Consider the following 13,127-nt stretch of genomic DNA (forward strand, 5'->3'; position numbering starts at 1 on the left):
ATTTGTGGAGTGCCTCCGAGATGGATTCTTAGAACGGCTTGTACTGGAGCCTACTAGGGAGGAGGCAATTCTGGATCTGGTGTTGTGCAACAAACCGGATTTGATCATGGACCTCGAAGTAAAGGAGCCATTAGGAGGTAGTGACCAGAATATGATAAGTTTTAATCTGCAATTTGAGAGGGAGAAGGGAGAATCGGATTGCAGTTGAACAAAGGGAACTATGGAGCTATGAGGGAGGAGCTGGCCAAACTTCAATGGCACAATACCCTAGCAGGGATGGCAGTGGAACAACAATGACAGGTGTTTCTGGATATAATGCAGAAGGTGCAGGATCAGTTCATTCCAAAGGGGAAGGAAGATCCTAAGGAGAGGCAGGGGCGGCCAAGGCTGACAAGGGAAGTTAAGGACTGTATAAAGATAAAAGAGAAGTATAACATAGCAAAGATGAGTGGAAAGCCGGAGGACTGGAAAACTTTTAAAGAGCAACAGAGGATAACTAAAAAGACAATACCTGTACGCGGAGTAAAAAAGAGTAACGAAGGCAAACTGGCCAAAAATATAAAGGAGGATAGTAAAAGAAAAGAAAAAAAAAATGGGTAAGACTAAAATTGGGCCCTTGAAGACAGAAATAGCAGTATTTATTATGGGGAACAAGGAAATGGCAGAAGAGTTGAATAGGTACTTTGGATCTGTCTTCACTGGGGAAGACACAAGCAATCTCCTAAATGTAATAGTGGCTGAAGGACCGAGGGTAATGGATGAACTGAAGGGAATTTATATTAGGCAGGAAATGGTATTGGATAGACTGTTAGTTCTGAAGGCTGATAAGTCCCCGGTCTGCATCCCAGGGTACTTATGGAGGTGGCTGTAGAAATTGTGGATGCATTGGTAATCATTTTCCAATGTTCTATAGATTCAGGGTCAGTTCCTGTGGATTGGAGGGTGGCTAATGTTGTCCCACTTTTCAAGAAGGGAGGGAGAGAGAAAAAAGGGAATTATAGACCGGTTAGCCTGATGTCAGTGGTGAGAAAGATGCTGGAGTCAATTATAAAAGATGAAATTATGACTTATTTGGATAGCAGTAACAGGATTGGTCAGAGTCACCATGGATTTACAAAGAGAAAATCATGCTTGACTAATGATTTGGAATTATTTGAGGATGTAACTATGAAGTTGGACAAGGGAGAGCCAGTGGATGTAGTGTACCTGGACTTTCAGAAAGCCTTTGATAAAGTCCCACATAGAGATTAGTGAGCAAAATAAGGGCATATGGTACTGGCGGCAAATACTGACTTGGACTGAAAATTGGCTGGCTGACCAGAAGCAAAGTGTAGTGACAAACGGGTCCCTTTCGGAATGGCAGGGGGTGACCAGTGGGGTACCACAACGTTCGGTGCTGGGACCACAACTGTTTACAATATACATTAATGATATAGATGAAGGTATTAAAAGTAATATTAGCAAATTTGCTGATGACACAAAGCTGGGTGGCAGGGTGAAATGTGAGGAGGATGCTATGAGAATACAGGGTGACTTGGAACAGGTTAGGTGAGTGGATGGATGCATGGCAAATGCAGTTTAATGTAGATAAGTGTGTGGTTATCCACTTTGGTGGCAAGAACAGGAAGGCAGATTACTATCTAATTGGAGTCAAGTTGGATAAAGGAGAAGTACAACGAGATCTAAGTGTTCTTGTACATCAGTCAATGAAAGCAAGCATGCAGGTACAGCAGGCAGTGAAGAAAGCTAATGGCATGCTGGCCTTCATAATAAGAAGAACTGAGTATAGGAGCAGAGAGGTCCTTCTGTAGCTGTACAGTGCCCTGGTGAGACTGCACCTGGAATATTATGTGCAGTTTTGGTCTACAAATTTGAGGAAGGATATTCTGGCTATTGAGGGAGTGCAGCGTTGGTTCACGGGGTCAATTCCCAGAATGGCAGTACTATCATATGTTGAAAGATTGGAGCGGCTGGGGTTGTATACGCTTGAGTTTAGAAGGATGAGAAGGGATCTGATTGAGACATATAAGATTATTAAAGGATTGGATATCTGGAGGCAGGAAGCATGTTTCTGTTGATAGGTGAGTCCAGAACCAGAGGACACAGTTTAAAAATAAGGGGTAGGCCATGTAGAACAGAGTTGAGGATAAACTTCTTCACCCAGAGAGTGGAATGCTCTGCCCCAGAAGGCAGTGGAGGACAAGTCTCTGGATACTTTCAAGAAAGAGATGGATAGAGCTCTTCAAGATAGTGGAATCAAGGTTTATGGGGATAAGGCAGGAACAGGATACTGGGTGTTGATGATCAGCCATGATCATAATGAATGGTGATGCTGGCTCGAAGGTTTGAATGGCCTACCCCTGCACCTGTTGTCTATTGACCTGTCCAGGTGGGTTGCCCTGGAGACCTAACCAACATGTGTCCCTCAATACAGGGCAGCATGATGGCACAGTGATTAAAACTTCTGCCTCACAGTGCCAGGGACCCAGGCTTGATTCTAGTCTTGAACGACTGTCTTTGTAGATTTTTCACAGACGCCAGGTACTCATGTGACTCGGCCAACACTATCTATCTCACACATTGCAGGCAAGGACGCCCTGAGGCATGGTACATTGATGAGACCAAGCAGAGGCTACGGCAACGGATGAATGGACACCGCACAACAATCACCAGCCAGGAGTGATCCCTCCCAGTTGGAGAACACTTCAGTGGTCGAGGACATTTGGCCTTGGACCTTTGGGTGACCATTCTCCAAGGCATATTTCGGGACAGGCAACAACGCAAAGTGGCCAAGCAGAGGTTAATAGTCAAGATCGGGACACATGGAATAGCCTCAACTGGGACTTTGGGTTCATGTCACACTACAGGTGACCCACTGCACTACACACTCTCTCACACATGCAAACAAGCGTGCACGTGCATACACACACACTCACTCACTCCTACAGACCCATACACGCATGCAGACCCTCTTTCATACTCAAGCTCTCTCTCATGCACTCACACCCACACACGTATCCACTCACAGACTTACACCCTTTTACAAACACACACAAACTCTCTCTCTCTCATAGACACTCATAAACCCCCACGCACACACCCATATGCACACGCGTGTTGTGGGGTGAATTTATACTTGAAAAATTACATTTTATTTTGCTCAAAAACTGCATGACTCCATATAAGATTCTGTAAATCCCTTTTTTAGAAATAGAATCAGTCTGAACATTGGCTAGAAATCACACAACACCAGGTTATAATCCAACAGGTTCATCTGGAAGCACTAGCTTTCGGAGCGCTGCTCCTTCATTAGGTGATTGTGGAGAGTAAGGTTGTAAGACACAAAATTTATAGCAAAAGTTTCCAGTGTGATGTAACTGAAATTATATATTGAAAAAGACCTGAATTGTTTGTTAAGTCTCTCATCTTTTAGAATGATCATATTGGTATCAGTTCTTTCATATGTAAATCGCAAAACTTTTTTTAAAAAGTTACATTCTCAAATGCACTTTAACAATTGGTATCACATTGGCCCAGATAAGGTATTGTTAACTCCCTGTGAGGCTGTCTGTGCCACAATGGTCAGACTGATTCTAATCTAAAAAACGGATTTTCAGAATCTTACATGAATTTATGCACTTATATGTGTATGTGTACATGTGCGTGTGTGTGTTGGGGGGGTTATGAGTGTCTGTGAGAGAGTGTGTGTATGTGCATGAGTGTGTAAAGCAGTTTAAGTCTGTGAGAGGGTCTGTGTGGGAGTGTATGTGTGAGTGTATGAGAGAGGGTCTGAGTGCGTGTATGTGTGTGTGTGTTCGTGTGTTTGTGTGTGTATAGTGCAGTGGGGTCACCTGTAGTGTGACATGAACCCAAGGTCCCGGTTGATGCCATCTCCATGGGTACTGAACTTAGCTATCAGCCTTTGCTCGGCCACTTTTCATTGTTGCCTGTCCCGAATTCCGGTCACCCGAAAATCCGAGGTCGAATGTCCCGGACTGCTGAAATGTTCTCTGACCGGGAGAGAACACTCCTGTCTGTTGATTGTTCTGCAGTGTCCACTCATCCATTGCCGTAGACTCTGGTCTCACCAATGTACTATGCCTCAGGGCATCCTTGCCTGCAGCATATGAGATAGACAACGTTGGCTGAGTCACATGAGTACATGCCATGTACACGGTGGCAGGTGTCCCCACACATAATGACGGTATCCATATTGACACTCTGATACATCTTGCAGCATCTACCGTGACAAGGTTGTATTGTATTATCCTAACAGCTGAACACACTCTCTCTCTCTCTCTCACACACACACACACTTGGAAGTACTCAGGGGTGTCATCATAAGAACAGGCTACGATGTGCAACTCATCAACCGCCAGTTCCAACATGCCACAGTGAGGAACCGTAATGACCTCCTCAGGAGACAGACACGTGCTGCAACACGGTTCCTCGCTGTGGCATGTCGGAACTGGCAGTTGATGAGTTGCACATCGTACCCTGTTCTTATGAGGACATTGTCCAGTATCTCCCAGGAGCCGAATAACTACGCCATGTTCTTCGCAGCCTGCAACACATTATTAATGAGGATGAGCATCTCGCCAAGACCTTCCCCACACCTCCACTTCTCACCTTTAAACAGCCACCAAACCTCAAACAGATCATTGTTTGTAGCAAACTGCCTAGCTTTCAGGACAATACCATACAACCTGGTCACGGATGCTGCAAGATGTGTCAAAGTGTCAACAGGGACACCACCATTACGTGTGGGGACACCTCCCACCATGTACGTGGCAGGTACTCATGCGAATCAGTCAATGTTGTCTATCTCATATGCTGAGGCAAGGATGCCCTGAGGCATGGTACATCGGAGAGACAAACAGAATCCATGGCAATGGATGCGTGGACACCGCAGAACAATCAACAGACAGGAGTGTTTCCTCCCAGTCAGAGAACACTTCAGCGGTCCAGGACATTCGACCTTGGAGCTTTGGGTGACCAGGGTACGCATGGGGATGGCCTCAACTGGGACCTTGGGTTCATGTCACACTACAGGTGACCCCATTGCACTATACACACACACACGAACACACACACTCTCTCTCACAGACGTAAACTGCTTTACACCCTCACAGACACTCATAACTCCCCCCCAACCACCCGCACACATATAAGTTTGTGGGATGAATTTGTACTTGCAGAATTACATTTTACTTTGCTCAAAAACTAACAAAATTCATGTAAGATTCTGAAAATCTGTTTTTTAGATTAGAATCAGTCTGACCATTGTGGCACAGACAGCCTCACAGGGAGTTAACACCTTCAATACCTTATCTGGGCCAACGAGATACCAATTGTTAAAGTGCATTTGAGAATGTAACTTTTAAAAAAAAGTTTTGGGATTTACATAAGAAAGATCTGATACCAATATGATCATTCTAAAAGATGAGAGATTTAACAAACAATTCAGGTCTTTTTCAATATATAGTTTCAGTTACATCACACTGGAAACTTTTGCTATAAATTTTGTGTCTTACAATCTTACTCTCCACAATCACCTGATGAAGGAGCAGAGCTTCAAAAGCAAGTGCTTCCAAATGAACCTGTTGGATTATAACCTGGTGTTGTGTGATTTCTAACTTTGTACACGTCCAACACCGGCGTCTCCAAATCTGAACATTGGGACACAGACTTTAACCTCACACCTTCAATGCATTATCTGAGCTGACATGCACTTGAGAATGTTACTTTTAAAAAAGTTCTGGGATTGACATATCAAAGAACGGAAACCAACATGGTCATGCTAAAAGATGACAGACTTAACAAACATTCCAGGTCTTTTTTCAATATATTATTTCAGTTGCTGTATGCTGTAAACTTTTGCTATAAATTCTGTCTCAGGATCTTATACTCCTCAACCACCTGATGAAGGAGCAGTGCTCCGAAAGCTAGTACTTTCAAATAAACCTGTTGGACTATAACCTGGTGTTGTGTGACTTTTAACTTAGATTTTTCATGTTCTCCTTGTGTCTGCATGGGTTTCTGCAGGTGCTCTTACAGTCAAACGATGTGCAGATTAGGTAGATTGGCCATGGCAAATTGCCCCATGATGTTCAGACATATGTAGGCTAGGTGAATTTGCTGTGGTTAATGTGGGGTTATAGGGATAGGGTCAGGGCGTGGGTCTGGATGGGATGCTCTTTCGGACAGTCAAAGCTACTTGATGCAGACTTAGAGTCATAGAGATGTACAGCATGGAAACAGACTCTTCGGTCCAATCTGTCCATGCCGACTAGATATCCTAACCCAATCTAGTCCCACCTGCCAGCACCCGGCTCATATCCCTCCAAACCCTTCCTATTCATATACCCATCCAAATGCCTCTTAAATGTTGCAATTGTGCCAGTCTCCACCACATCCTGTGGCAACTCATTCCATACACGTACAACCCTATGCGTAAAAAAAGTTGCTTTTTAGGTCTCTTTACATCTTTCCCCTCTCACCCTAAACCTATGCCGTCTAGTTCTGGACTCCCCGACCCCAGGGAAAAGACTTTGTCCATTTATCCTATAATGCCCCTCATAATTTTGTAAATCTCTATAAGGTCACCCCTCAGCCTCCGACCCTCCAGGGAAAACAGCCCAAGCCTGTTCAGCCTCTCCCTATAGCTCAAATCCTCCAACTCTGGCAACATCCTTGTAAATCTTTTCTGAACCCTTTCAAGTTTCAGAACATCTTTCTGGTAGGAAGGAGACCATAATTGCACGCAATATTCCAACAGTGGCCTAACCAATGTCCTGTACAGCCGCAACATGACCTCCCAACTCCTGTACTCAATACTCTGACCAATAAAGGAAAGCATACCAGACACCTTCTTCACTATCCTATCTACCTGCGACTCCACTTTCAAGGAGCTATGAACCTGCACTCCAAGGTCTCTTTGTTCAGCAACACTCCCTAGGACCTTACCATTAAGTGTATAAGTCCTGATAAGATTTGCTTTCCCAAAATGCAGCACCTCGCATTTATCTGAATTAAACTCCATCTGCCACTTCTCAGCCCATTGGCCCATCTGATCTAGATTCTGTTGTAATCTGAGGTAACCCTCTTCGCTGTCCACTACACCTCCAAATTTGGTGTCATCTGCAAACTTACTAACTATACCTCTTATGCTCGCATCCAAATCATTTATGTAAATGACAAAAAGTAGAGGACCCAGCACTGACCCTTGTGGCAATCCACTGGTCACAAGCCTCCAGTCTGAAAAACAACCCTCCACCACCACCCTCTGTCTTCTACCTTTGAGCCAGTTCTGTATCCAAATGGCTGGTACTCCCTGTATTCCATGAGTTCTAACCTTGCTAATCAGTCTCCCATGGGGAACCTTGTCGAACGCCTTACTGAAGTCCATATAGATCACATCTACGGCTCTGCCCTCATCAATCTTCTTTGTTACTTCTTCAAAAAACTCAATCAAGTTTGTGAGACATGATTTCTCATGCACAAATCCATGGTGACTATCCCGAAATCAGTCCTTGCCTTTCCAAATACATGTACATCTAGTCCCTCAAGAGTCCTTCCAACAACGTGCCCACCACTGAGGTCAGGCTCACCGGTCTATAGTTCCCTGGCTTGTTTTTACCACCCTTCTTAAACAGTGGAATCTTGTTTAGCAACCTCCAGTCTTCTGGCATCTCACCTGTGACTATTGATGATACAAATATCTCAGCAAGAGGCCCAGTAATCACTTCTCTAGCTTCTCTAGCTTCTGAACTAGATCAGAGTTCTCGGGTACATCTGATCAGGTCCTGGGGATTTATCCACCTTTAACCGTTTCAAGACATCCAGCACTTCCTCCTCTGTAATCTGGACATTTTGCAAGATGTAACCATCTATTTCCCAACAGTCTATATCTTCCATATCCTTTTCCACAGTAAATACTGATGCAAAATATTCATTTAGTATCTCCCCCATTTTCTGTGGCTCCACACAAAGGCCGCCTTGCTGATCTTTGAGGGGCCCTATTCTCTCCCTAGTTACTCTTTTGTCGTTAATATATTTGTAAAAACCCCTTGGATTCTCCTTAATTCTATTTGCCAAAGCTATCTCATGCCCCAGTTTTGCCCTCCTGATTTCCCTCTTAAGTCTACTTCTACTTCCTTTATACTCTTCTAAGGATTCACTCGATCTATCCTGTCTATACCTGATTATGCTTCCTTCTTTTTCCTAACCAAACCCTCAATTTCTTTAGTCATCCAGCTTTCCCTATACCTACCAGCCTTCCCTTTCACCCTGACAGGAATATACTTTCTTTGGATTCTTGTTATCTAATTTCTAAAGGCTTCCCATTTTCCAGCCGTCCCTTTACCTGCGAACATCTGCCTCCAATCAGCTTTCGAAGGTTCTTGCCTAATACCGTCAAAATTGGCCTTTCTCCAATGTAGAACTTCAACTTTTAGATCTGGTCTATCCTTTTCCATCACTATTTTAAAACGAATAGAATTATGGTTGCTGGTCCCAAAATGCTCCCCCACTCAGTCACCTACCCTGCCTAATTTCCCAAGAGTAGGTCAAGTTCTGCACCTTCTCTCTAGGTATATCCACATACTGAATCAGAAAATTATCTTGCACGCACTTAAGAAATTCCTCTCCATCTAAACCTTTAACACTATAGCAGTCAATATTTGGAAAGTTAAAATCCCCTACCATAACTACCCTATTATTCTTACAGATAGCTGAGATCTCCTTACAAGTTTGTTTCTCAATTTCCCTCTGACTATTAGGGGGTCAATAATACAATCCCAATAATGGTGATCATCCCTTTCTTATTTCTCAGTTCCACCCAAATAACTTCCCTGGATGTATTTCCGGATTCTCCCTCAGCACAGCTGTAATGCTATACCTTATCAAAAATGCCACTCCCCCTCCTCTCTTGCTTCCTTTTCTATCCTTCCTGTAGCAATTGTATCCTGGAACATTAAGCTGCCAGTCCTGCCCATCCCTGAGCCATGTTTCTGTAATTGCTATGGTATCCCAGTCCCACGTTTCTAACCATTGATGGACTGAATGGTTTCTTTCCCACCTAAGGATTCTGCGATTATATAAAATTATCTGGTCATTTATCACTTTTTTTTGTAGGAGGTTTTAATGTGTGTAAATTAGTTGCCAAGTTTTTGAAACAGTGACTATACTTCACTAAATGCTTTGAGATAACTGGCGGTTGGAATTTTTTTTAATAAACTCCTGGACTAAATATTGCTGTGAAATTGTTGAATTCAATGTCTCCAATATGTCAGTGCGAGCTTTTACAGTGTGTATTGGTTATAACGTGATTCCAGCCCCGTTAGTTTACATGGTGCTGCTATAATGCAATTTCCCTATAATGTAGGATTGCATGAGAACAGAACTACTGTGATAGAGCAGAACTGACTGTACTTAAGAGTATATTGACAACAACGTACATCATGAGTAGATGCTCAGACAGTTGTATGCCCATATAATTCCCACTTCCTTTTGATTTTGATCTTACACTGTTATTCATTTTGTCATTTAATCACCTCCCATTTCCACCCGATTCCTGACTCCTTTGGTTCTTCCCACTTCTACATCTTCAGATTTGCTTAACACTGTTACATCTGCAACAATGATCAATTCTGATGAAAGATTGTTAAACTGAACATTAACTTTTCCTTAACTATTGCTGCCTGATATGCTGAGGGTTTCCAGATTCTTTTTAAATTTGTTTTTATTTCTATTTTTTGGTGTCTTCTTGGGATTTGATTTCTTATCGGGGCAAACCCAATCTCGGGCAAGAAGTGCTCCTTCCTCTCTTAATTTCATAGAAGATTGAAAGATGTGGTGAAAATACCCTAAAGGCAAATGGTGTTGATGTAGGATTCATTAAGATTCCTTTGCTAGATCTATTTGATTACTTTACTCTGAAGAAATCGACAATAATTTTGAGACCCCTTTTGAAGAAGTGTCAATTGCAAATGATTCACAACAATGTTGTCCACAGTCACAAAACTGGAGAATGCCAAAAGATGGGTCCATCTCTGAAGGCAAGAGTAGTTCAAGATCTCTGCCCTCTCCTCTCCTACTAGTTGCCTTTGTGGCATTTCATTTATGTTAATGTTTTAATTTGCCTTATTTGATTATATTTAGAGTCATACAGCACGGAAACACACCCTTAGGTCCAACCAGTCCATACCGATCATAATTCCAAAACAAACTAGTCTCACCTACCTGCGTTTGGCCCATATCCCTCCAAACATTTCCTATTCATGTACTTAAATAAATATTGTTTAAACGTTCTAAATGTACCAGCATCCTCTGAAAGTTCATTCCACACACAAACCACTCTAAGTGTAAAAAATTGCCCCTCATGTATTTTTAAAATCTTTCTCCTCTCATCTTACAAATATGCCCTTAGTCTTGAAAACCCCACTCTTGGGAAAAGACACCTGCCATTCACCTTATCTATACCCTCATGATTTTATAAACCTTGAAAAGGTCACCCCCTCAACCTCCTATGCTCCAGTGAAAATAGTCCCAGCCTATCCAACCTCTCCCCATAACTCAAATTCTTCATTCCTGGCAACATCCTGGCAAATATCTTCTGAACTCTCTCCAGTTTAATAATATCCTTCTTATAACAGGGAGACCAGAATTGGACATAATACTTCAGAAAAGGCCTCACCAATGTCCTGTACAACCTCAACACGCCGTCCCAACTCTTATACCCAAAGGTCTGAGCAATGAAGGCAAGTATGCTAATTGCTTTCTTAACCACTCTATCTATATGTGATGCAAAATTCAAAGACTTACAGGTCATTCTGCTGTAATGCGAGTTTCGTTAATCCAAATTCGCTGTATTGCAATTGACAAATTGGGGACACTATTTCAATAGTGTGAACTTTTAAAGCATGTATTGGTTATAATGAGATTCTGACCCCCCATTAGTTTAAATGGTACTGCAACGATGCAATTTTCTTATAACATGGGATTGCACGAGAATGGAACTACCGCGTTAAAGCAGAACTGATTGTACATATTTGAACTCCTAGATCTCTCTGTTGTACAACACTGCTCAAGGTCCTACTTTTAATCGTATAAGTCCTGTTCTTGTTTATTTTACTAAATTGCAATACCTTGCATTTATCTAAATTAAACTCCATCTGCCACTCCGCAGTCATTGACTCAATTATTGAGATTGTGGTGCTGGAAAAGCATATCAAGTCAGACAGCATCCGAGGAGCAGGAGAATCAATGTTTTGGGCATTATTTCTTCATCAATTGATCAAGCTCACTTTGTAATTTTAGATAACTTCCTTCACTGTCCATTATACCACTAATCTTGGTGAGATCTGCAAATTTATTATCCGTGCCGTCTATATTCTCATACAAGTCATTTATATAAATAACAAGAGGGCGCAGCACTGATAACTGTGGTCACAGCCCTCCAGTCCAGAAAACAACACTCCACTATCATTGTCTGTCTCCTACTGTAAAGCCAATTTTGTATCCAATTGGCAAGCTCACGCTGAATCCCAAGTGATCCAACTTTACTAATTAGGAGAAAGTGAGGACTGCAGATGCTGGAGATCAGAGTCGAGAGCGTGGTGCTGGAAAAGCACAACAGGTCAGGCAGCATCCGAGGAGCAGGAGATCTCACGTTTTGGGAAGAGTCCTTTACCATTCCTGATGAAGGGCACTTGTCCGAAATGTCAATTCTCCTGCTCCTCTGATGCTGCCTGACCTGCTGTGCTTTTCCAGCACCACACTGAACTTTACTAATTGTCTACCATGCAGAACCTTGCCAAAGGTTTTCCTAAAGTTCAAGTAGTGGGCGGCACGGTGGCACAGTGGTTAGCACTGCTGCCTCACAGCGCCATGAGACCCGGGTTCAATTCCCGACTCAGGCGACTGACTGTGTGGAGTTTGCATATTCTCCCCGTGTCTGCGTGGGTTTCCTCCGGGTGCTCCGGTTTCCTCCCACAGTCCAAAGATGTGCAGGTCAGGTGAATTGGCCATGCTAAATTGCCAGTAGTGTTAGGTAAGGGGTAAATGTCGGGGTATGGGTGGGTTTCGCTTCGGCGGGTCAGTGTGGACTTGTTGGCCCGAAGGGCCTGTTTCCACACTGTAAGTAATCTAATCTAATCTAATCTAAAGTTCAAGTAAACAATGTGTACTGCTTTGCCCTCATCAATCTTCTTGGTTACTTCCTCAAAGAACTCAATTAAGTTTGTGAGACATGGTTTCCCTTGCACAAAACCATGCTGACTATCCTTGATCAAAGTCCAGATTAGAGTGGTGCTGGAAAAGCACAGCAGGCCAGGCAGCATCTGAGGAGCAGGAAAATCGACATTTCGAGCAAAAACCCTTCATCAGAAATGTTGCCCGAAACATCGATTTTCCTGCTCCTCCGATGCTACCTCACCTGCTGTGCTTTTCCAGCACCGCTCTAATCTGGACTCTGGTTTTCAGCATCTGCAGTACCCACTTCTGCCTATCCCTAATCAATCCATACCTCTCCAAATTCATTTAAATCCTAACTTTCAGAATCACTTCTGTGAGAGGTAATTTCGGTTTAAACTTTAAGATGTGCCTGGACCACGGACTGGTCTATAATAAAAGACAAAACTTTTGTTTCTTTTCTAGAACATTTTATATACTCAAAAGTAGAATAGTTTAAATTGTGCAGAATGCTGACAATTTGTGAGCGATAGTAAAAACAAGCAGGCTCTTGATTGATGAAGCCATTAACACAGTCAAGGATGAGTCCTTGACTGATAAGACTGCGAGCACAGACAACGACTTGAGACACCTGTTTCAGATTAAAGCCTTTGACTGATAAGACTACAGGGTGAGAAAAACAACAAACTTTGGAGACTCTGGAGCCTTTTGTTGCAGACTTTGTGATAAAAATAATGATGTTTTTAAGAATGTGAACCTCATGGCTTGTTAGAGCCAAGGAGAGGAGGGACTTGTACTGTATATAATGGGAGACTTTGTAAGACCACAGGGCGCCTTTTCTTTAAGGATGCCCGACTCTGCAGACTTGACTTGTTAATAAAACTTCGTTTTCCTGAATTTGTCTAGAGCGATTATTGAGAAGCGATTTACGTTTC

Source organism: Chiloscyllium plagiosum, chromosome 13, assembly GCF_004010195.1.
Source record: "Chiloscyllium plagiosum isolate BGI_BamShark_2017 chromosome 13, ASM401019v2, whole genome shotgun sequence".
In the NCBI taxonomy this organism is placed as follows: Eukaryota; Metazoa; Chordata; class Chondrichthyes; order Orectolobiformes; family Hemiscylliidae; genus Chiloscyllium; species Chiloscyllium plagiosum.